Source organism: Acomys russatus, chromosome 30 (genome assembly GCF_903995435.1).
Source record: "Acomys russatus chromosome 30, mAcoRus1.1, whole genome shotgun sequence".
NCBI lineage: Eukaryota > Metazoa > Chordata > Mammalia > Rodentia > Muridae > Acomys > Acomys russatus.
The window spans coordinates 13338785-13361002 of record NC_067166.1 but is presented as its reverse complement, the minus strand read 5'-3'; the positions used below and the strand labels follow the sequence as shown (position 1 = coordinate 13361002).

At 45.4% G+C, this 22218-nt stretch overlaps 1 protein-coding gene across 1 annotated transcript in view; it reads left to right on the top strand.

Annotated features, from left to right (window-relative positions):
* Positions 1–6171: 6171 nt before the first annotated feature.
* Positions 6172–22218, top strand: part of Ckmt2 (creatine kinase, mitochondrial 2) — a 31548-nt gene continuing 15501 nt past the window's right edge. The window contains exon 1 of the mRNA XM_051172381.1: positions 6172–6319. The gene's annotated coding sequence lies outside the window, so the exon portion shown is untranslated. The remainder of the gene's footprint in view (positions 6320–22218) is intronic.

The window sequence follows — 22218 nt, the reverse complement described above, 5'->3', positions numbered from 1 at the left end:
CTTCCTCTCTAGGCCCAACACACAAGCACTTTCAGTATGCAGCATGTGCATGGTTCTCAGTGCATTCTACATGCATGGGAGGAGCGGCGTGCTCAAAAAACAACCTTCTCTAGCCTTTAAGCAATGGGCAAGGAAATAAAAGATTAAAAAAACAAGCGGCTTTGTAGATAGCATTTCCTTCATTGCAGTAAGTGGTGTCCCATAGGGTTCAGTGGGGCGCTTCATCAGGAGACTGGTGGTCCCTAGAAGCTGTCCCCTTGGAGAGGCAGCTGTGGAGGTGGCAGTAAGGCTCATATCAGTTAACCGACAAAACTGTGGAATGGGTTACTAAGGCCACCAAGTGCTATGGAGAGAAATATCTTTCACTAAGCAAAAATGTAGGCCTAAAATCATCTTGGCACCTGGATTCACTTGTTTTCTTTCCCCTTAAAGCACTCTAGAAATCTCTTCTGATGTATACTACAAACTTATTTGGGTTCATTGTGAGCATTGGCTGTACTTTAAAAACAAACACTTTGTGCTATTGGTAGACAATTCTCTCCCCTGTCTCAACCATCTTTGTTTAAAAACGGCTTTGAGATCGCTCTAAGTAAGAATAGTCCAAGTGTGTGAAGGAAATGGCCCCCGTCACAGCACACCTCTTATAGCAGAAAACCAAATGCAGGGGCCTGCCTTGCACCCCAAGCCTGGAGAAGTGCCCTCACTCTCTCCCCCTGTGACAGTCTGTTGTGAAAGGAACAGGGCTCGCCTTGAGTGCCTCCCCCTCCTATTCTCAGGGAGACCACTGCTTTACAAGAAGGAAGAAACAGCAACGAGGGATCTTACTATCTGAGCCTTTTATCCCTGGTATTTTCTCCTAGAGGCACAATGCTTATTGATCCTGATGATGAAGACTGATCTGCCTGGCTAGTTCCCCTCTTCTTCTCTTGCATTTTAATTACGTGGCAGAGCTAACCACTTGCTAGTACATTTTACTAGCCGGCTCCAAATGCCCAGTGGAAGAGCTGGCATTGGTAATGTCCTGTACAGCTAGAGGAGATACAGTCTCTGTACAGTAAGGGTCATCCCTGTACATGCCTGCATAAAAATATTTATATTATATGAATTCCGCTCCAAAAATCTTTTCACTGGTTCATATTAGACAACAGTGTAGCACTAAGCCCCACCTGGGCCACTTAAGGATGCTTCCTCCTTTTTAAAATATTTATTTATTTCCTGAATTGCTTCTTCGTTCTCTTCAGTTTCAAATAAGGGATTGGTGCATCGTGATGCATGCTGAAAGCATGGGATGTGGAATCCTAACTGTGCATACCCTATGACTTATCTTTCAGTGTTCAGAAGCCGAACGTTTAAAATAACACCAAAAAACAAAAAAACAAAACAAAAAAAAAAACAAAAAAAAACCCAAAACAAAACCCAACACACCTCAAGATTTTACAGAGATAAAATAAAGGTTAGCATTCTTGAGAGTACCACAGCATACCAGTTTCATGCAAAACACTGCTAGGGAAGGAGTACCCCACATTGCCTCCACTCCCACCCTGCCTCCACCCTACCCCAGCCCCTCCCTCTGTGTGCACTCTGCTTGGGAGTTTGGGCTCCAATTTCACCAATGTTATATTCCAGAGGCCACTGCAGCCATTCTTATTACAGAAAAACAAGAATTTTGAATGCTCCTTGCCTCTTGGAATGCAGCTTTTAAAGCTTTTTTTTTTCCCCCAGTAGAATGTTGGAATTGCCCCCTAGTGGTCACTTGTGGGCACTGCCACTGCTTTGCTCACTGTTAGTTTTTCTTTAGCTTTTTAGAGCTGAAGAGATGGGGGTCATACATGGGTCAGCCAAGGCAGGAAGACACATTTAAAAAACAAAACACCTCAACTTGGCTGCACCTAAAATTCACCAAAGCAATTTGTTTGATTGCTGAAAGTCCTCCTCTGAAGCTATCTGTGTACTTGTGGGGTACAGTGCATGCCCGCACTCTGGTCTGTGTCCCCGCCAACACCCTACTTTATGAGATGCATTTGTAAGAGCACCTGGAGACCAGCTTCTAAAGGTCACGTAGCGAATACATGTACTGAAAAATTCACAGGAAGTCAAACCAATTCCAGGCTTTGAAATGAACACAACACCTTGTCCTGGTGGTGGGGTGGCCCTGAGAACGTTGGGGACGCCTGACTAAGACACCCGCTCTTAACTAAGGAAATACATCTCTCACCAAAGCCACTATAAGACACGACAGTTTCAGGCATGAAGCATAAATGGGACACTTTCCCTCAGCAATTCTCCAGAGGAATTTAAGCAGCTGTGACAAGAGTTTAGAATGACTCTAACATCAAGTCTCCTTTGCTGTCTGTTTGCCAGCGCATCTCAAAGTACTACATATAAACGAATGAACCTCTCGGATGCTGGCTGGGTCATGTGGAAGGGAAAAAAATCCACTGTGAGCCATTTAATGTGATGATGGGCCTGCCCCTCTTTCTCTCATGTTAACTGAGACAAGATAGTGGGAAAGCAGAGATTGCATCGTACCTAAACAGTAATGCAATAAAGGGTCCATTCCTAAAACTGTCAGCTTTCATATTAAACAAAAAAGGATTTCACTTAGGCTTTAATGTTATCTCCCCATGGAAAAATGTCTCTTGTTTTTAAATGTTTCTTTTTTAAGTCCAACGTGTGAAAGTTGTCACAATGGCATTAAAGATAACGTACTGTTTTTAGCCAGGCTAGTGTCCACAGCTGGAGGGGATTAATGATTGGAATTCACTTTTCTTTTCTGTGAGAAATAACGTTGTAAGTTTAGTGACTTTTTTTTAATGCCACCACTACGTAATTCCTCGAGATTAGACTGTAGTGAGTGGAGCGTAACTGGCCTTCCTCTCAGAGGCCACTGGTGTCTTAACACTGGACAGAATAGAAGCAGAGAGGGATCTTTTGTTGGAGGCGCAGACATACGAATGGGCTAGCAAAGCTTCCATCACAGCTGCTCAGGGCACAGCATTAAGGTTAGGCCTGACTGTTCTTGACGCGATCTGCTTGAGGAAAATAATCACTCTACTTCACAGCGTTGGACCACTGTCTCTACACAACCCATTTCATTTTAACCAGAAAGCTGGTGGTGAAAGAGCACTGGTCCAGACCTTCGTCTCAGCCCAGCTCTGCACTGTCCAGCCGAAAAACTTAGGCCAGTGTTTATGCCTCTGAGTCTCACTTTCCTCATCTGCAAAATGGGATTAGTCATAATTCCTGTGCTGTCTACCTCACTGGGCTGTACTGAGGACCAAAGGGGTCAGAATGTAAACTTTAAAGTGCTGTAAAATTGCGAGGTAACTTAGTACCATTCTCAGCTCTCCTTTGCAGAGGAGTTAAATGTACTTATTGTTTGTATGTACATGTGTGCATTCGTGTGTACAAACACATGTGTTAGTCAGAAAAACACATTGTGTCTGGTTACTTTGCACATTAGTTGTCATTTGTAACTCTAAATGAGGGGTTGGCGCCTAGCACTTGCCAAGTGAGGCGTAGGTTATGCCGATATGCAAATTAAACTTCGCACAGAAGTCTCGGTGATGTCTTCATTTATCTCCTTTCCTATTTTTGACACCGTCCTTCCCTTCAATAGGCTTTTTTTTTTTTTTTATATGTTTGCTTACTTCTATAGATCAGGTACAAAGAACACCTCAACTGAAATACTAAGCAGAGGATTGGAGGGCAGAGTCCTCTAAAGAGCGAGCGGCCCGCTGCCGTCCATATCTAGTTCTTAAATCTGTCCCGGTCCCCTCCGCAGCCCATGTCTGACCACTTCCGGGTGCGGAGAACCCACCCTGGCCAGGCTGCTCATACCATGCAGCGGTGACCTCAAGCTTCCAACAGGCATAAGAAACAGGGAGGTGGATTCCCATCCAATGACGACTCTCTCTGACACTCAGGAACTTCTGAGCGGTCCCAGGTGGCATCTTCTTTAGACATGAAGACTCGTGTCCATTTCTAGGGTGACTTCTGTGCTTACATGGGCTAACATATGTGAAAGTGCTCAGGAGAAGCTGTCCTGACATCTGGAGTTGAGTCGGCGTACAGCTGATGAGCACAAGATGGCTTTCTTTCCCAGTTGTGATGTGAACCACCCAGGCTCGAGGGGACGCAAGGACACACAGGTTACACACATCTTCCTGCTTGGCCCCCTCACAAGGCAATGTTCTTGCCTGCATGACTCCATCTGAGACCTGCTCTACCTACGTTCCAGGTGGATTTAGGAGCAGCCAAGGAAGCAAAGCCAGTGCAGAATTCCTTTAAAGCAAGTGATACGATACAGCAGTCGCACGCTCACTTCTGTTCTTTTCTCTAGGATAAGAGCTAGCCACAGGCCCACATTGACATGAGCCTGAAGGAACTGGCTTTGACGAGAAGAGGGATAGAGGGGCTATGACAGGGATTGGGTGAGGTGGGTTGTCAGAAACTTGTAATGACTGCCATGAGTCACTTGCAGAGGTTTCCTGTCCCTGCTACAGATTCTTTATCGCAAGCATAGACAGGAGCAGAGACTTACTTTCTCGGCAAGTCCCCCAACTTCTGACCTAACTCACTAAAATATACATTTAATTTGTAAAATATAATCTGTGGAGGTAAGGGGTATTGAGGGAGCTCTCCATGTTGATTATCAAAAAATTAAGGGGAACTACAAGGAGGATTTTTCTTTTTTTTTGTAACTGTCATATTGTTGCCCTCCCTAAAGCCTTGCAGATTTCTGGATCTGGAAGCCAGGCTGTGTCAGGTCACTGGAACTGACTTTGAAGCAAATATGCGTGCGCACAGCAGCTATTTTGAGAGGAACTAAGCTTCTGTTTTCCCACTGCCCCATCCCAGCCACAGAATTCAGCCATTCCAGTCCCACAGCCCAGAAGCTTGATTCCTGTGGTACAGAGCAGGCCAAGAGGGCCCAGGAACTGTGATCCAAGATGGCGGAGTAGGCCAATTGGGTCTAAGATTCTGGAGGGTCATGAAGTCATTGCAGCTGGCTCCAATTGGATTGCCTTAACGAAATGACAGAAAAAAATCTAGAAAAATATCTGAGGATATTCCAAGTTGAAAGGGAATCAGTTTATAAAAAGGTTTCTGCTCAGTGTGAGCCATGTCTTAATGACAGCAAGTGCATGGGTTAACTGGGCGGTAACAAACACACAGTGAAATTCTTGAGTCCTAAGCAGAGGAGATGAGATGTGTGAATGGACAGACATTCCTCCTCAAATTGAGGCTTTTCCCAGCTCCCAGGAGATGCCAGCCCCCCTCCTGTGCTCTCCCAATCTGCATCTCACACAAAGGCTGAAAAGAAGCACTTTTGTTGTGAGTCAAGTTTAAGGACACCTTGGCCAAGAAGGACACTGACTCACTCAGGGGACCACAGTTCTTGTCTCCTTACCCAGCTGTCCAGCAACTCTGTGAGTCTGGCTATGCCCTGACAAGGGAGGGGAAGGAGTGAGCTGGTGACGCTGACATGGCCGCAGAAGCTGGGTACGTGATGACCTGGAGAAGCCTAGGCAAGCTCCTTTGAAATGGCAGGGCTGCTGTCCAAAACCCGGGAGGTTTGTTGCTATTCATAGGCACTGTTCAGTGGTGGATGTCCTGGGAGGCTATTTTTAGCAAAGATGAGGACCGTTGGGCTGTCTGGTGGTCATGTAAGCTGGTGTGAATCGAAAGTGAGAAAAGTCTAGTCACTACTTCAGATACCGTGATCTTGAACATGATGACAGTAGTCACCGGTTGTCCCTGAAGCCAAGTTCCAGACAAGTTGTAAGGGGGCCTTCCTGATTGCTCCTGGTCCTCTCTCTAACAGCTGGAAATACAACACCTGAGACTTCCTCTCAGATTTTAATCATCAGGGCTAAGCCCCTCTCCCTTCCAAGGGAAGTGTTTTCCTAGCAGGTCATTTCCCCTGCTGGCCCTTGTCCCTCAAGCCAAGACAGCCCTGAGGTGAGCTACAGGACCAAGCCTCCCCTCAGAGCAAGAACTATCTGCAGACCTGGCAGGCAGGCCAAGTCATAGGGCTACGCCTATTCAAGGGACAGGCAAATGCTCCACAGAAATGGCAGGTTCTAGAAAGGACTGCCTGGCCCAGTGGCAGAGGAGTCAGGGGCTGGCCTTCAAGGACACAGCTAGGGGAGCCATGTGGCCGGAAGTCTGAAGTGGGATTGGTGGAGAAGGGCTCTCCAGCCCCGCCCAGGGCAGTAGTAGCCTTTTCTAGGCTGAGCCCCACAGGATCCTGTTACACTTCTTGGCTGTGCACTTGCAGCAGGATCTGCATAGGACAGACTCCCCCAGCTTCAAGGTCAGTGAGACGATCAAAATGCTTGATTTCTGCAAAGAGAAACAGTGCTAGAGCCAACGTGGTTTCCTTTAGCATGGGGAACCCGCCGCCCACCACCACCAGCCACATTGAAACCACTTCCTGGGAGACTGTGTGGACCAGAGGGAAATGGGTACTTGATGGCACCAGTAGGGTTGCCCTTCCTTGCCTGGAACCACTTTTCCCTGGGCATGAGCACTGGCAGCTCAACAGGAGAAGCCAGAACCTCAGCTTATAGTGTTTCTGTTTCGTGGTGAATCAAGAACTTCCGTGAGTGGGAAAAAAAATCTAAATGTAGGATTTTTTTTTTTTTGACCCTGAACTTGGGGTAAATTTAGATGTTACACTTCATTCTCTAATAACTTGGCAGAGAACAATCTGCTCATGCCTGGTAGTGTTTTCTGCAGTTTGCATCAAGAGGGATGCCTAGTGACATGGCATGAGCTAGCTAGAAAACTGAAGTTTCTCGAGGCTTCCCCAAAAGAGCAAAAGCAGTTACTAATGGGCTGGATTCCGTGTTGTTAACTGGTTAATGCTACTTCCAGAGGGTCACTCTTGAATGTACTGATGTACTGAAAATGAGCTATGTAAAGCTCCATTTTTAGAAGGAAAATAAAAACAAGCTTCATATGGCTGGGTGGCAGCCCACTCCTTACTTACTTTCTGGGCTCTTGTGGGGACGGTCATGATCTGTCCTGCCCTTGTCCTTGTGTGTAAAGTCCATGCCTTTGGAACCCTTGCTTTGAATGTGTGGATAGCAGCACTTGCTGAACAAACCAAAGTCCCCTTCGTGCTCCATGTTGTCTTCTGAATCTCACTCAAGGATGCAGATCAGGGGTCTCTGAAGTGGCAGTCAGTACACTGAGGACAATACTATGGTAGTTAAACTGTATACTTGCTGGGCTACTTCCTCTCTGGACATCTCTCACTTCCTGTAACATCTGCGCCCTTTAATTCTCTGTCCTTTCATGGAGAACTTGACACCAGAGGTGGCCGGAAGAGTCCTTCTTCCTGGACTTACTGCCCATTGTCATCTACCCAGGCTTTGCATGCCTTTCACATTGGGAGGTTCCAGTTTTCAAGGCCCCTGTGCTTAGAGCTGACCACCTCTGGGGGCTAAGCTATGCACAGCTTCGTGGTAAAAATCATGGCATCAGAACATGGACTGGGGAACCTGGGCAGTCTCTCTTTAAAAAGCAGCAGAGACAGGGCTGGGAAGTAGGAGCTGAGGTTTGGGGTGAGGAGGTGCGATGGGGGTCAGGGGTAGGATGGGGGCTGAGTCTGGGACCAATTCCGTCCCTATCCCAGAAGCCCTGTGTCCCCATCTCTGCCACAGTCCAGAGGAATATCCACTGTCTTCCTTGAGGTCACATGTGGAATCTGTGACTAGCATTCTGGGAGTTCTTGTCTGTTGAGCCAGGTACCTCCCACAGAGCCAACCCTGAAGGTGACCGCCAGAGGTCATATGCACCCCTGTGCCATCAGAGAAGATGATGTCCCACTCTGTTACACCTGCCCAGAGGATATGGTGGCCTTTAGGTCCCTATTTTCTTGGAAACATTTTCTCTTGAAAGACAATTCTGAAAGTATCCTGGCCATCTTTACAAGCAGGGTTGGGAAAGACCTGGCGTCTCTCTGGGAGGAACCCCAGGTCTTTAGCTTATGACTTCCTAGTTGCTGAGTCAGACAGAGAAGGCCAAGGGTGCCCACCAAGGTTGACCTTGCATCCTGTCACTTGAGGTAATTGGATCCCTTTGTTGTCTTAGAGCTGGGAAGCCATAGCCATTTTCTGCTTGGGCTACAAGACTGCCATTGTGAGAATTTGCTCAGAAAATCCTCTGGTGCTGGAAAAACCTCATGACATCCTTTGTTTTGGGGTGACTCTGTATTGACAGCTGTCATGGGGTTCTACCACTACTCCATCCTTTTCATCTACCTCCTAGCCTGGCAAAGCTCAGGCAGATGGTCGTGGTGAACTGCAGGACCAGAACTCACTCTGAATCAGCAGAGAGGCACGTGTGAGTCTCCATCTCCAGGATACCCAGGGTGTGCAGAGACTCAGGAGTGGGGTAGTTTATGATGATATGGAGCCAGAGAGGAAATCAGGCATCTGGGACTGGGGGGTCCTCCAATAGGGACTGAAAAAAAAAATCACAGCTCCTTGACATTCTGCCTAAAGTACTCAGAATGGCTTCCTTCTTTGATACAGAGAGCAAATGTAGGCATGAACATGACCCCAATGCCTTTGGCTTAGTCAGGCTAAGTTCTTATTCGTGACCACCCACATAAAATTTTCCTGGCTTAGAGTTCCAAAGTTCTACCCAAGTTTACCCAAATGCTGTAAAACTGAACCAAAACAAAACCCACATGTTTTTCAAATGAAGAATAATAGAGCTCTACTGTTTCCTTGAGGTTGGCAAATAGCTAGACAGCCTCTCCTAGGAAGAGCTATTGACAGCCTACCCCCTCTTCCTCTCATACCTAGGCCCTGTCAAGGGAGAGAGGATAGGAAGAGAGTGAATGCAAGCCTCTGCGCTAAGAAAGGCAAGGCCACTGCAGCGTCCCTAGCTGGGCTTGGCAGGCACACCGAGTACCTAGTGTCAGAGTGGAGTGTGCATAGAAGTGCCTGGAATCCTGGGCACTTCTGTAGAAGCCTGAAGGAGGGAAGGTAACAAGCTTTGAATGTTCTGGGACGCAGTGAGGAGTCACGTGCTCCAAGGCGACAATCCCGCGCGTCCTGCCATGATTGTGGTGAAAGTGTTTCTGGGCTCTTGGAGTGATGTGGGGCACACCTCAAGTCCTGAACTTATGAGAACAATTCTTTTGTGACTGCTGGCCAAAGCTGGACTGCAGATGAGGTGCTGGGGTCCACATGAACCTGGGTCAGAACTGGGGACAAATCTGATTTCAGGTGTGGCACTGGAACCTAGAAAATGGCACTTGACTTCCATTCAGCCAAATAAAGCTTTTGTGGCAAGAGTGTTGCAATGTCTAAAGACGTCAAGCCCCTTTGCATCGTTGGGCTCAAGTAGGAGCTCAACACATGATAGCGTTTAAAATAAAGAGAGAGACGGGGAAAGGAGGGAAGGAGGGAGGGAAGGAAGAGAGAGAGAGAGACAGAGAGACAGAGACACACACAGATCTGAGAGAGAGAAGAGAAGAGGGGAGAGAGAGAGGAGAGAGAGAGAGAGGAGAGAGAGGAGGAGAGCGAGAGGAGAGAGAGAGAGAGAGAGAGAGAGAGAGAGAGAGAGAGAGAGAGAGACAGACAGACAGACAGAGATAGACAGACAGACAGAGACGGGGGGAGGGGGGAAGGAGGTTTGGCTAGATGGTCAGGGATGAGAAGCTATTTCTATGTAGAAGTGAAGAATTCCAGCAAGGGTGGGAAAGACCAGGGCCCAAACTGCAAGGCCCGGAAGCTGCTGCAGACACTGCCCGGTGAGGATCTGGGGGATCTGGGCTGAGTGAGCCCATGTGGTCAACTCATTTTGTGAGTGTTGCATTGGTGTTCAAAGGATGCTCAGCAAATCTTAAGGTATGCAGTGAGCATACTCTGGGATGTCATTTGTGCTCTCAGAGAGATGAATAAAATAAGACAATTAAATGAAACACTTAAGGTAATTTTTGGAAAAGCTGAACTGAATAGGCTTTCCGAGGGGGTAACCAAGGCTGGTTAGGTATTTGGGGATCACCAAAGTACTAGTCTTGGGGAGGGAGTGAAAAAGATTGACCCTAAGATGTTAGGGCCCATTTACTTGGTGCCTGATGTAGCCTGCCACCTTTCTGTGTTTGCTACACTGCATCATAGAAAGGCAGATGCTGAGCCTCCTCCAAATACACAGCTGTGAACTAACCCTTTAGTGCTTCATGAATAACCTCCAATAACACTCCTGATGCTCATACAAAGCAAATATTTATGCATGTAGACATGTGTATATATAATGTATTGCTATCCCAAAACCATAACTATGCATACTCATTCCTGTGATATTCCTTTTTTTTTTTTCATTTTCATTTAGGAATGAGTCATAAAAGATGTGTCTAGGAAAACAGAGACAACCTCTGCAGGGTCTTCTATATTCTATTCATATACTGTGACCCTTCTCGCACTGACAGGCTGCTTGCTCCCGGCCTTTTTGCCCCTATAGATTCTAAGGATCCTTCTACCTCTGTCGTACTGTCCTGGCACCTTCATTTCTCCTCCCACAGTGTGATGCTGCGATGATTAGCCTGGGTGTATTTGTGTTGATGGCTATTTCCTGCTTCCTTTTCCAGGCTGGTCACAACACTTCACAGAGCTGTCCTGGTGACTCTAAATCCAGGCCATCAGCCTCCCAAGTCCCACAGTCAGTGACAGATGGGGGTCCATGTAAGGGCAACACTCACTCCTGACCTCTGGCATTCAGTCATCAATGTCATCTAGACTCAGAAGGATCCTCTTAAGTACCAAAGGAGGGCTCCACCATACCCCCCTCCCAGTTACATTCTATTCAGCTGCTTTTCCACAGAGGTGAGCTGAGCCAGCTAACTAGCCTTGGCCTGCAGAAAACTCCTGTTCTCTATCTCTGTGGTGCCCTACAGCAGGGAGCAGAGCAGAAGAGTCCCAATGGACTGAGTGAGAAGATGCCAGAGACAGAGGGAGAGAAGGCATCTGGTGGCAAATTGCAGACAGGAAAGTGCTGGTGTCTAACCAAGTACTTTTGCCTGGCCAGTTGTCATACCCAGCATCAGGGAAACTTGTGTCCTCAGGAGAGAAAGGAACTGAGACTCAAGGCTTTATCTTCCTGAGCAGAACCAGTAAGGGGCTAGGAGAGCTGATGAAGAGTAGGGTACCTGACTAGGGAACATAGGTCCTTGTGAAGACAGAGATGTGGCCCTACTGATGCATTACAGTTGCCCAGCTGTGACCTTGCCCAGTCTCTGGGAAGTCTGGGTTAGCAACTTGTGCCTGCTTTAAGTGAAGGACCTGCAGACCTTTCCCTGGAACAGGGTCTGTTTCTGATATGGGGGTGTTTTGGAGTTGTAGGAAGAATGTTTTAAACACTCTGTGGGAAGCATCTGGAAGTGGCTTTTTCGAAACAGTGCTAGGGGATAGCTGCGGGTACTAGCCCCCGCTTAGTCCTGAGTGAGTGCGAGGCCCTGTTGTGAAGACTTGATGTGGGCCACATTCTTACTCTTCAGGCTTGCCTGAACACTAAGACATGGAAAGTGCAGTCTTTCTGAAGACAACAGGTAATAACTATTAATATAATATATTATTGCAGACAATTAATAATATATTAATGATTACTGATATGGTCATAATACAATAATAAGATAAAACTAATAATATAATATATAATATAATTAATACAATAACTATTAAAAAAGGTGTGCCCAATCCCAGGCCCTGTTGTTCCAAGGCCTTTGTTCACATTCTGTGCCCTTGTCAGCTCATGATTCTGTGTCTCTGACTCTACGGTGATGGCTCAGGAAGGATGCCAGGCAGGAATTATGAAACAAGGTAGTAACTAGATAATTACTGTTCTTCCCAGATGGGTACAGTGGCTTTTCAAGTGACGGATGTTTATGTGCTCATTAAGGACATCTGCAAGAGCACATTCCCCCCGGAATACCTCACAAATTAGTCTCTCCATCTAAGTGCCATGCTCCCCCACCCTGTGCCCCACAAAGCTGCCCTCCAGCCAGAACCCAACTGTAGGACATGGATACATGTGGAGTTAGCCATGCAAGCCAGAAACTGGGGTAACCTCCAAGATTGATTCACACCTACATCTCACTTGCCACAGAGGCCCTGAACACCTCAGGGGTTCTTCCATCTCCCCCAAGAAAGATCTCTCCCCATCTCTCCCTCTGGCTCTTGACTGGATTGCTCTGGAACCCATGCCTGGTTTACAGACTATTCTCCCCTTTCTCACCAATTTCATCAAGTTCAGCATAGAAGCTCCATTATTTCCCACCCATGCTTTAAAGGCCAAGGTATGCGCCAACAGCTCTTCCAATCCTCACAACTTCTAGGAGGTAGACAAGCCCAGATTTTAGCCCCTGTGAAACTGAGCAGTGTTTCTTAGACCATCTATTAGTCATGTGTGATCCATAGCAGATGCACTCATTTGTAAGATAGAATAAAGTATAACTACTAGAAAAATAAACTAAACACGTGTGAAACATCAGCTAAAATTAAAAGCACTCTATCAGATGGTTGTAGACACTCTTACAGGCTTTCTGTGTTTCTGTCATAAATAACTGATAACAGTCCACAGACTACCATTTGGCAGTCTTGGTCTGGTGTCAGCTATCTTTAAATCCACGAAAATGCTTCATTTTTCCCAAATGCTGATATTCTTGCCATCATGTACAGAGGCAAGTCCAGGGTATCGCTGTTCCTTTAATTATGTCTGCAATACTGGTCCTACTGTAGGCCTGCTTATTTCTGCAGCCTCACCCTGCCTCCTGTGCCTTCTGCTTGCTGCCTCTCCTGAACCTACCTTTGTGCATTCTGTTCCCTTTGTCTCCAAAGCCTTCCTCTTGTTTATCTGGCAATGTGACAAAGACACTCACCTCCTCCAGAAAGTCCTTCCTGTTCCATGAAGCACTTTGGGAGTCTTCTCATCTCTTTGCTTTTACCCTGTCCTTTGAATTATAGCAGTCTGCTTGACAGTGGTCTGTCTCCCCCTGAACTCTGACAAAAGTCTTGAGGTGACCCCAATATCTGACATCAGGATTTATTCTGTAATGTTTGTTGAGTACATGGGTTGATGGAAGGGTAACATGAAGGAGGGTTGAGTAGATGAATGATTGGATAGACAGATGGATGGATGGATAGATGGATGGATGGATAAATGGATGGATGGATAGATGGATGGATGGATGGATAGATGGATGGATGGATAGATGGATGGATGGATGGATAGATGGATGGATAGATGGATGGATGGATGGATGCATGGATGGATGAATAGATGGAAAGTGGATAAGTAAAATGGATGGATAAGTGGATGGATGGAACATATGGCTTAATTCTTGGGCCTGAATGGATTCTCTGGTCACAAATTATTTGTTGGGTGATTTTTATGGTTTTACCCTCATTTATGCAGTGCTGGACTCTTGAAAGAAATAATGTTACAAGTCATGGGTTTTCCCTGGGGGCTGTTGTGATAGTCACCACCAATTCTAGGCAAAGCAGTCTCCATTCAATTAAGCACTTCAATTTCCAGGCAAATGCTCTTTATTTCTGTAGTATTCAAAGGTAGGTTAAGTTTGATGTTGCTGAGGGCAATGGCCACTCCTCTACCTAGAAGAGGCCTAAAAAAAACAGTTGTCTAAGTTGGCACAATGAATGCATCATGGTCTTCTGCTTCCTCTGATGACATGGGGGTATTTACTCAGTTTCTATTATTGCTCTGTAGTGTGTGACATGATGCTTCTCTCTTAGTCTCTCAGAGGAGAAGGCAGGGAATACTGAGGGATTTTTAAGATTTGATGAGGCGCCTCACACAACGCCACTACCAGGCCATACCGTCTCAGAGGTCCGTGACACTTGGGCACCCTTATCACACAAACTCCAGGGAGAGGATGCTTGCTTGGAGTGTGAATGGTGAGGGCAGACAGCTGCCCACGAATCCCAGCGCCACGCCTTGTAGGCCCTGTGGTCTCTGGTGTTTGGCCTTTCTTCACTTCCATTCTCTGACCAGAAAACAGAGGTGATAAGGGCGTCCTGTGGGATTGTAGAGATTATGAAATGGGACGGCACCCAACAAACCCTAGGACCACGTGACCAGCATATAGTAATGGAGTCATGACAATTTCCTCCTCCAATTTAAGAACTCTGTAGAAACTGCCATATCATAGATTGTTAAATTTTCAAATGAGAAAGTATTTTTTAAACAACTCACTTTGCCCCGTACTCGTCCACTGTTCTCCCTCTTCCTTCCCATGTCACTACACACTGTATCTGCACCAGTGAAACATGTCAATGTCATTTGCTCTGCTTGATCTTGAACCCCACAGTCTACTGACCCTGTCTTAGTCTGTGGTCAATAGTTTTCCTATGGAGAGAGTATCTGGGGCCACCCTCCGGCTCTGTTTCCCCTCAGGACTGCCCAGAACTGTGTTGAGGTGCTGATTGGCCTTGGGTCCCATTCTTTTTCTCCCCTGTTACTCTGCTGTGGAAACCCTGGTGGAGAAAAGCCACTCAGTATTTCCAAGGGACCCACAAGGACAGAAAGCAGTTAGGCATACACAGCTCCAGTCCTTGGGAGCCAAGGGGGTTATCTCCATCCAAATACACTGAGGTGGTGTTTGTTTATTGTAAAAACCTGCCAGTGAGAGTGGGGCTTTCACGTAACTGAGTGTGTGGTGTAGAACAGATACTTGAGCTGATTGCTTTCACCTTAGTTGTGTGACCGTGAACTGTGAAAAATCTCTGTCTCTAAGTTCCCTGTTCTATGGCATAATCTACCCGTTCTTGGAGGCTGCTGTGGAGATAGGCTCTTGAACTTATTCTGCAGCTTCGCTTTTCTATGTTATTGACAAATAAAAAAACATTATAATAATTACTGTTATGCAATTCTGAGGGAGCAGTTCCAGGGAGTAGAGAGGCCCACAGAGCTGCTGGTGTTTAAGGAGGAAAAATTTCTGTACTACAGCTAAATTAACTGACCTAGACAGCCTACGCAGGCTCCTGTGACACCCACTTGGGCATTTAATAAGACCCTATCAAGTGTGGGTCAATGGATGTGAAAGCCAAGGAAGCTGCCTACCAGCCCTGCCTTCAACTGTGGGCATATGCCTGGCTCTGCATGATTCCTCACACTGCCCAGTGCTCACCTTCCTTACACTCCCTCCCCCCACCCCACCCCACCCCCCGCCACAGCAGAGTATGGAGAGACAATGCTATTCTCCACAGCAGAGAGGAACAGCCATTTTGTTTCCTTAGAGCATTTTATTTGAGGGTAAAAATGTGCTGCTGTCATCAATGTCTTTGTCTCTTTGAGATGTCTTGTGAATATTTTGTGAACAAGTTAGAGTAGGTACAAAGCTATACATGCCTCCGAAGGCAGACACAGGAGAGTTGTGAGTTCAAGGCCAACCTAAGCTACCTGGCAAGACCCTGTCTCAAAAAGACATGGCCAAACCAACTAAGCCTCCAGCCAGTTTTGTGACCCAGAAGCCGTTGCCTTGAATGTAGACCTCAAGGAACCCATGACTGGCCTTCCCTTTGTCAGTGGGCAGAAAATTGCCTTATTTAGATATCTGGTTCCTGAGTTATAGACTTACCTGCTGCATAGAAAACTGAGAAGACTTACTTGTTCTTTGGATCAAAGCAATGAGCTAACAGACACAGCATCCCAATCCAGAAGTGACCCTTAGATGGCTTCTGTAGGACGATGTTGCCATCAAGTTCTCTCCCTTGTGTTTCCTTGAGAGAGGCATGGAATCCATGGCTATAATGGGTTCTGTCTGTTTAGCTGTGTGAAAGGATGAGATCGTATGGAATTTCTTTAGTGGATGCCCTAGACATGCATTAGTGGTTCAATACGTATTAGGTAGTAATGCTTTAATTTGCTTTCTTATATTTTTTGGAAGACAATTTCTGGGAGGAAGGAGATTTGAGTACTACTTCCTCAACACTTAGTATTAGTTGCTCATCAGACTCCAACATCATCCCCCTGCTCAGTCTGAGACAGAGACAGATGATGATGACGACGACAACAAAGGTGATGGTGACAATGATGATGATGATGATAAAAAGGAAAGAAGACAGGGAAATATACACATTAAGGCTCTGTGATATCTTGTGATAGCCTCTGAAAAATCACCATAGAAACTACTGAAGATGGTGGTACCTAGGAAGCTGACAACCTGTTATGGCTGATGGTTAGGAGTCTGGACTGGTCTTCCTGGCTGGTGAGCAGCAACTAGACACAGGAACCTCAGCAAGGAGACACCAAAAAACCAAGCCTGCCACCTCATCTGTTTCTTGTTATGGGTAGTATTTAAAAATCTGTGATAAAGGAGACGATGCTAATTAGTTTGGAAGCAGGGCCTAGGCTTGAGAGGTAACAGATTTCAAATTGAGAAGTTCCCAAATCGAAAGAGCTCAAGCAGATTCAGAAGCGCCCTTGGGAATGGAAGTGGCTGAGGACCTGTCCTTCTTGCTACAATGAGTGACACCTGAGCAGAAGACTCTAGGAGACTGGAAGACATCTGCCTTTTGAAACTAGGTAGACTATTGTATGTTAGCACAGTCATGGGATTTCTAACCAGTGATATTAGTTCTGATAGCTGCATCCTTGTGTGACTTGGTGACTGTGCCAACATCATGCGGTACTTTCCCGGGACGAGGTGCTGGAGGGTGGTGACTCTGCATGGTTTCTGGATGTGATCAAAAGACCAGGAAATGAAATTAAATGAAACTGCCACCTGGTGGCATTTCAAGTTACTTTATAGTCAAAATACTGATTAAATATATCATAGTAAATTTTTAAAAAGCTAGCACAGTTGTTTATTATCAGTATTCCACCTTGTCAATTATTGTGTATGCTATGTTTTCATATTTGTGGCAGCACGTTTGTTTATATGAGCACAACCACAAATACGTCTATGATGCGTCACCCTATGTGTCACCTTATGAGGAATACTACATCACAAGGCATTTGCAGTTGTTCAGCCATAATCTTAATGGACCACCATCATCCCTCTCAACCCTCTAAGCATCCTTATGTGGGGCATGACTTGCATTTTATAATGTTGAGGAGGAGGATGCTTACTGACCAGGTAACCATCCTTAAGAATTGTAGCCAAGAGAGAGAAATTCTTGGGCCTGAAGAATATACCTATTCACAGGACCATTTAAGAGCAGAGGTTCCCTAACATGAGGGGAGACACAGGAGAGCTGAGTTCACCATCAAGATGAAAACACTGTGAATCCCAAAGACAAATGAATGAGTGGCCTGTCAGTGCTGTGAGGGCTGAGAGAGCAAAGCAACCCACTAGGGTAGAAGGAAATGTCTTTTATGGAGCCTGAGAAGCCAGTCTGTGGCACCGTGAGATAGGGAATACAGAAATGAGAGTCCTAATAGGAAGAGCAGCGAGAAGCAGAAAATGGCAATGTTTTGCCAAGATGACTCAGTCTATTTTTCCCACATAGGCATGAGAGTACAAACAGCAAATCAATAGCTAGAAGCAATATAAAAAATTTAAGATCACAGATGCTCTAGAGTCCATGTGACAGTCAGGCTGGTGGCTGTGTCCTTCATGATAGTCTCCATGACAGGCCCTGAGCGAAGTATGCGTGAGGTGGATGTGATTTTATGAAATTGTGGAAGCCATATTGTTTTGTTGATATTTAGCTCTCTTGTCCAACCTTTTGTCTTGGTTCACGGTCTGAATGGATTTGAGAATTTGGAGGAGGCATGAGCCACCATCAGTGCTAACGTGGATTTCTGCATCCTCTCTTCCACAGCAAAGGCCACCAGGCCACTTTTTACTAATGAAAGACAAAACCAGAATGAGATGAAGTTAGCCAAACATAACATGCCAAGGAAAGCCTAAGTGACTGTTACATGTAAACTCGCATCACCCGCTCTTCCCACCACATTCCTGGGGTTCCCTGGTGTGGGCTTCCATGACCGTGGAGAGGAGTAAGCATCATCCATGTCAGTCTTCCTGCTTGCCTGCCCTGGTTTGAGCAGGTACAGATGCTCTGATGGTCCCAACGGCCTCAGCATGGCTGCAATGCCACCAGCCTTTCTGTCCCAAGCAGGTCTGTCCCATCTCAAGTCCTCAGCCCCTCTGTTCTCTTTGTCTGGGCAGTCTTATTCTAAGTAGGCAGTGTACAAGATCCCTTGGATAATCTCTTGCTAACTTCCATTCCTGCATCTAGCCCCATCTATCCTTATCTGTTCTGTTTAACCATCTCTCCTAGATAAAGTAGGAGCACCTGGAGACGGCACAGCCTTTATTTATTGTGTTATCTTACTCCAATGTGTGCTGTTGTGCCTGACTCTTATTAGCCTCCCAGTCAAGAGTTAGTCTCTGAATCAATCTCAGTCTTCCTGCAGAACATAGAAGCCAGATCTAGGCCATCAGGGGCCCCAAGACTTTCTGGAACCTACGTGAATAAATATGTGTTCTCTGGGCAGGTACCAAGCAAGACCCAAGGCTAGAGAACAGAGCCAGTCTGAGAGATGAGCAGTGTGGTTTCAGACGCAGCTGCCTCAGCACCATGCTACCAGCTGCATCATTCCCCAGTGAGCAATGCTGGCTGACGAAAGCCTACTGTCCATTAGCTCAATCTTATTGTGTAACTACTCACTGTGTGCCATAGGGGGCACTGGATCAGTCTGAAGCATCGACTGCAGGCGGCTCAAGCAGATGTGTGCTTCTGTGAGGTATGTCTGAGGATCTGTTTGTTCCTGTGCCCTCTGGGAGCCCACAGTAAGGGTAGAACTTTTTATACCAGGGAGAAATTACAAAGTTACAAAGCTGCCTTGGTCCCTCACCTTCTCTTTCCCGGTATCTCTGAGCAACGTGTGGAGGAAGTTATAATAACTCCCAGGACACGAAGAGAGTTGAAAGTGTGAAAAGTTTTGCAAGTGAGCCTTGGATTGCTTTCTCTTCTAAAGTTTTGTCTGAGTGGTTTCCATAAGATACACTTAAAAAAAATAAAAGCACCATGTTTAAGGGAACTGCTCTTTGCACCAAATGAAGATGATTACAGAGGACATCAACCAATCAAAATGCAACATCATGTAGCCTAGTCACAACTGATAGATCTACAATACAACTCCTACACTAAAGGCTTGGGGGTTATTATAGAAGAAGAGGTGGAAAGATTCTACAAGCCAGAGAAAAAGAGAGTTTGCTGTGAGGTTGTGTGTCCTAGGAACGTCAGAAGCTACACCTGTGTCTTCTCACCAACATGGCTATCTAAACATGAGCTGACCAAGGACGTGCTAAAGTGCACGGGGTGGGGGTGGGGGACCCTAAGGCCTCAACCCTAGACAAAGAGCTACAGGCAGCTAAGGAATGAACACTGACAGCTGGAGAAATAGCCTGCCCCAGGGAAGAGCACACCAATTAGTTATCCAATACCAAATAGTCAGCCCTGAAAACATACCTACAAGCCTATATGTTACATTGACTGAAAAGATATGTGTGTGTTACATCACATATATGTACATATGTATGTATATATTCAACAGATAATGCAAAAAGAGGTCATGAATTTGAGAAAGAGTAAGAAGATATTATATGGCAGAGTTTAGAGGAAGGAAAGATATGAGTGATGTAATTATGATCTCAAAAATAAATAATTTTTAAAATCCACCATGTTTAGGGGGTAGGCAATGTGAAATGTTAACTGCTTTGGTGGGCACATGACCGTCTTGGCACCTCCTTTGAACAGAGCTGCAGCCCCAGATACTGCTTTCTGGAACACTTGGAGCCTTCCAGGTAGCAGAGGACTGTGTGAGACAAAGCAGTGTGCTGCCTGCACTTTTCAATACCAAGTTTGACACCCAATAGAGGTTTCAGAAGACTGGATGTCAAGGGAGCAGAATGGCCATTCCTAGACCAGTGAGACAATTGGTCCAACCTCTCCCCCAAGTTTATCAGTTGGTTCCTTAGTAGCAGAATTCAATATCTCTATACACTCTACGAAGCAAAAAGAAAACAACAAAACCAAAACAAACGAAAAAATCAACAAAAATGGAAACAAAACTAAAAGCAACACCAACAAAGAAGCACTGGTGCCCCCTAGCCCGAAACAGAGTCTAGGAAACGGGAATTATTCACTTCCCCAAAGCTTGAGCTCTACGCTAAGTGTACATGGAAGCAAAGGGTGGGAACTTAGACTTTTGGGGTTCCATCGCTTGCTACCATCAAGGCCTTCCCTGCATCAGGGACATGGGAACACACAACTTTGTTAATGTAGTGTTGAAACTCTTAGAAGTAAATTGAGCAATTATTTTTCCACAAACGAAACTTGGGATATAATGACACATCTAACGGTAGTACTTTCAGGCACATGCCCACCCATGTACCAGCGTCTTAGGAAGGAAGATGGTGATTAGGAGTTGTCACCAGGCTCCTCATGGAGACAGTTCCCTCACTGTCTTCCTTAGCGCCTCCTTTTCAAAAAGCTTCCTACCAGTGAGTGCATAGACAACAAGAAGGAAGAAACCTAGGGGTGAAGAAATTCGCCTCACCTGCAGATGGGAGCACATTTCCTGTTAGCTCGGGACAACCTGCTCTGCCTTACTCTTGATCCCCTATGGTTTAGAAGGCATTTAGTTGGAACTCGTTTTACTTTGCCGAATTTACAATAAATAGCAGAGTGGCCGCATTCATCTCTCTGCTTAGGAAGCAGAATTGAGAATGGGACAGCACAAAGGGTTGTGTTAGTGTTGCCTGCTGTACATAAGGACCAGGATGCTTCAGCACATCTCCCTATTCTTGAAGCTACAAAGAACATTGGCAACACCGAGGCCTTGTAGAGGGCAAAGAAGTATATGTGATAAAGTCAGTTTCCAGCCATGACAAGTCCCTAGGACAACTTCAAGAAGTGACGGGTTTGTCATGACAGTTAGAAATGCATGTCATCATCAGAATTGTGTATAGACAGTAGTGTAAGATTACGGGGCTGAGAAGCTAACCTCCTACACCAATGTGGAAAAACAACTTCATAAACGTTTTAAAGGCTTTCATGCTTAGTCCACAGGATGGAATTTAGCAGAAAATTCCTTGCAGAATCCTGGGAGCTGGAAGCTCATCAGTTTCCAAAACGCAATCATGGAAGAAACGTGACGTCAGAAGGATAGACACACTTAGAACTGTGTGCATCGCCAGGCCCCACCCAACGTGAGGTTCAATCTTCCCTGGGAGGCTAAGGGTCTCAGCCATACTGGTACACAGCAACAAGCTCTTTGAAGCATCCAACCCACCTAAGCTTCGGGCATCTTGTAGTAAAGACCCAGGAACATGCCCAAGGCTAGAAGAATCTGTGCTTTTCTTATGTAGACACCACAGATACCAAACAGTGGGAAAGTACCGAGAAATACTTTTCTTTGTTGTCCACTCAGAGACTCATATTAAGTAGTTCTTGCCAAGTGACACTGCCAGACTGAGTGGCCCTCATGGCTTCTTAGCAGTATCATGTTCAGCAGGATTCTTTCTGTCAATATTTAGTACTGAATTTCCTGCTTTGTTGAGAATTATATAAGCACAGATTTAGATTTGTATGCTTTTTCCTCATTATTTGCATTTTAGCTTTCCCTTCATCATCATGTTCTTTCTTGAGTATTTTTTTAGTAGTTTCTTTGTTATTGATTTGTTCTTTATTTGTATTTATTTATTTTTCATTCTCATGTGAAATGAGTTCATTGTCTCTTCAGCTCTAAAAACGTTATTTCCCAAGGTTTATTATTGTAAAATTAACTGATATTAGTAATTTCCTTATAGGTGAACTATCTTCTTTCTACTTCTAGTATCTTTGTTTCTTGTCAAAAGCATTTGCTTGGGTATCAGTTTCTTTGTTTGATTATGTTATATTATGCCTCATATACTTAATCATTTCAGGATAATTTTTATCCATTTTCCTTGAGAAATCAATTTCACTTCCTCTGGTGTCTCTTTCTGTGACTTCAATCCAGTTTGTATCTAACTTTCCCTTTGTAATTATCAATACTATTTCCTAGCAGCCTATGTCTCAGATTTTCCTTTTTTTTTTTTTTTTTATTCCCTGTGCTACACTCTGGGTAATTTTCCTCAGGAATGCCTTCCAGCTCATTTATTTTTTTCTTCATCTGTGTCATCTCCAACAGTTCAATTTTATTAATTTCCCTCCTTTTTTATTCTTTGGCTTGTTAGTCTGGACA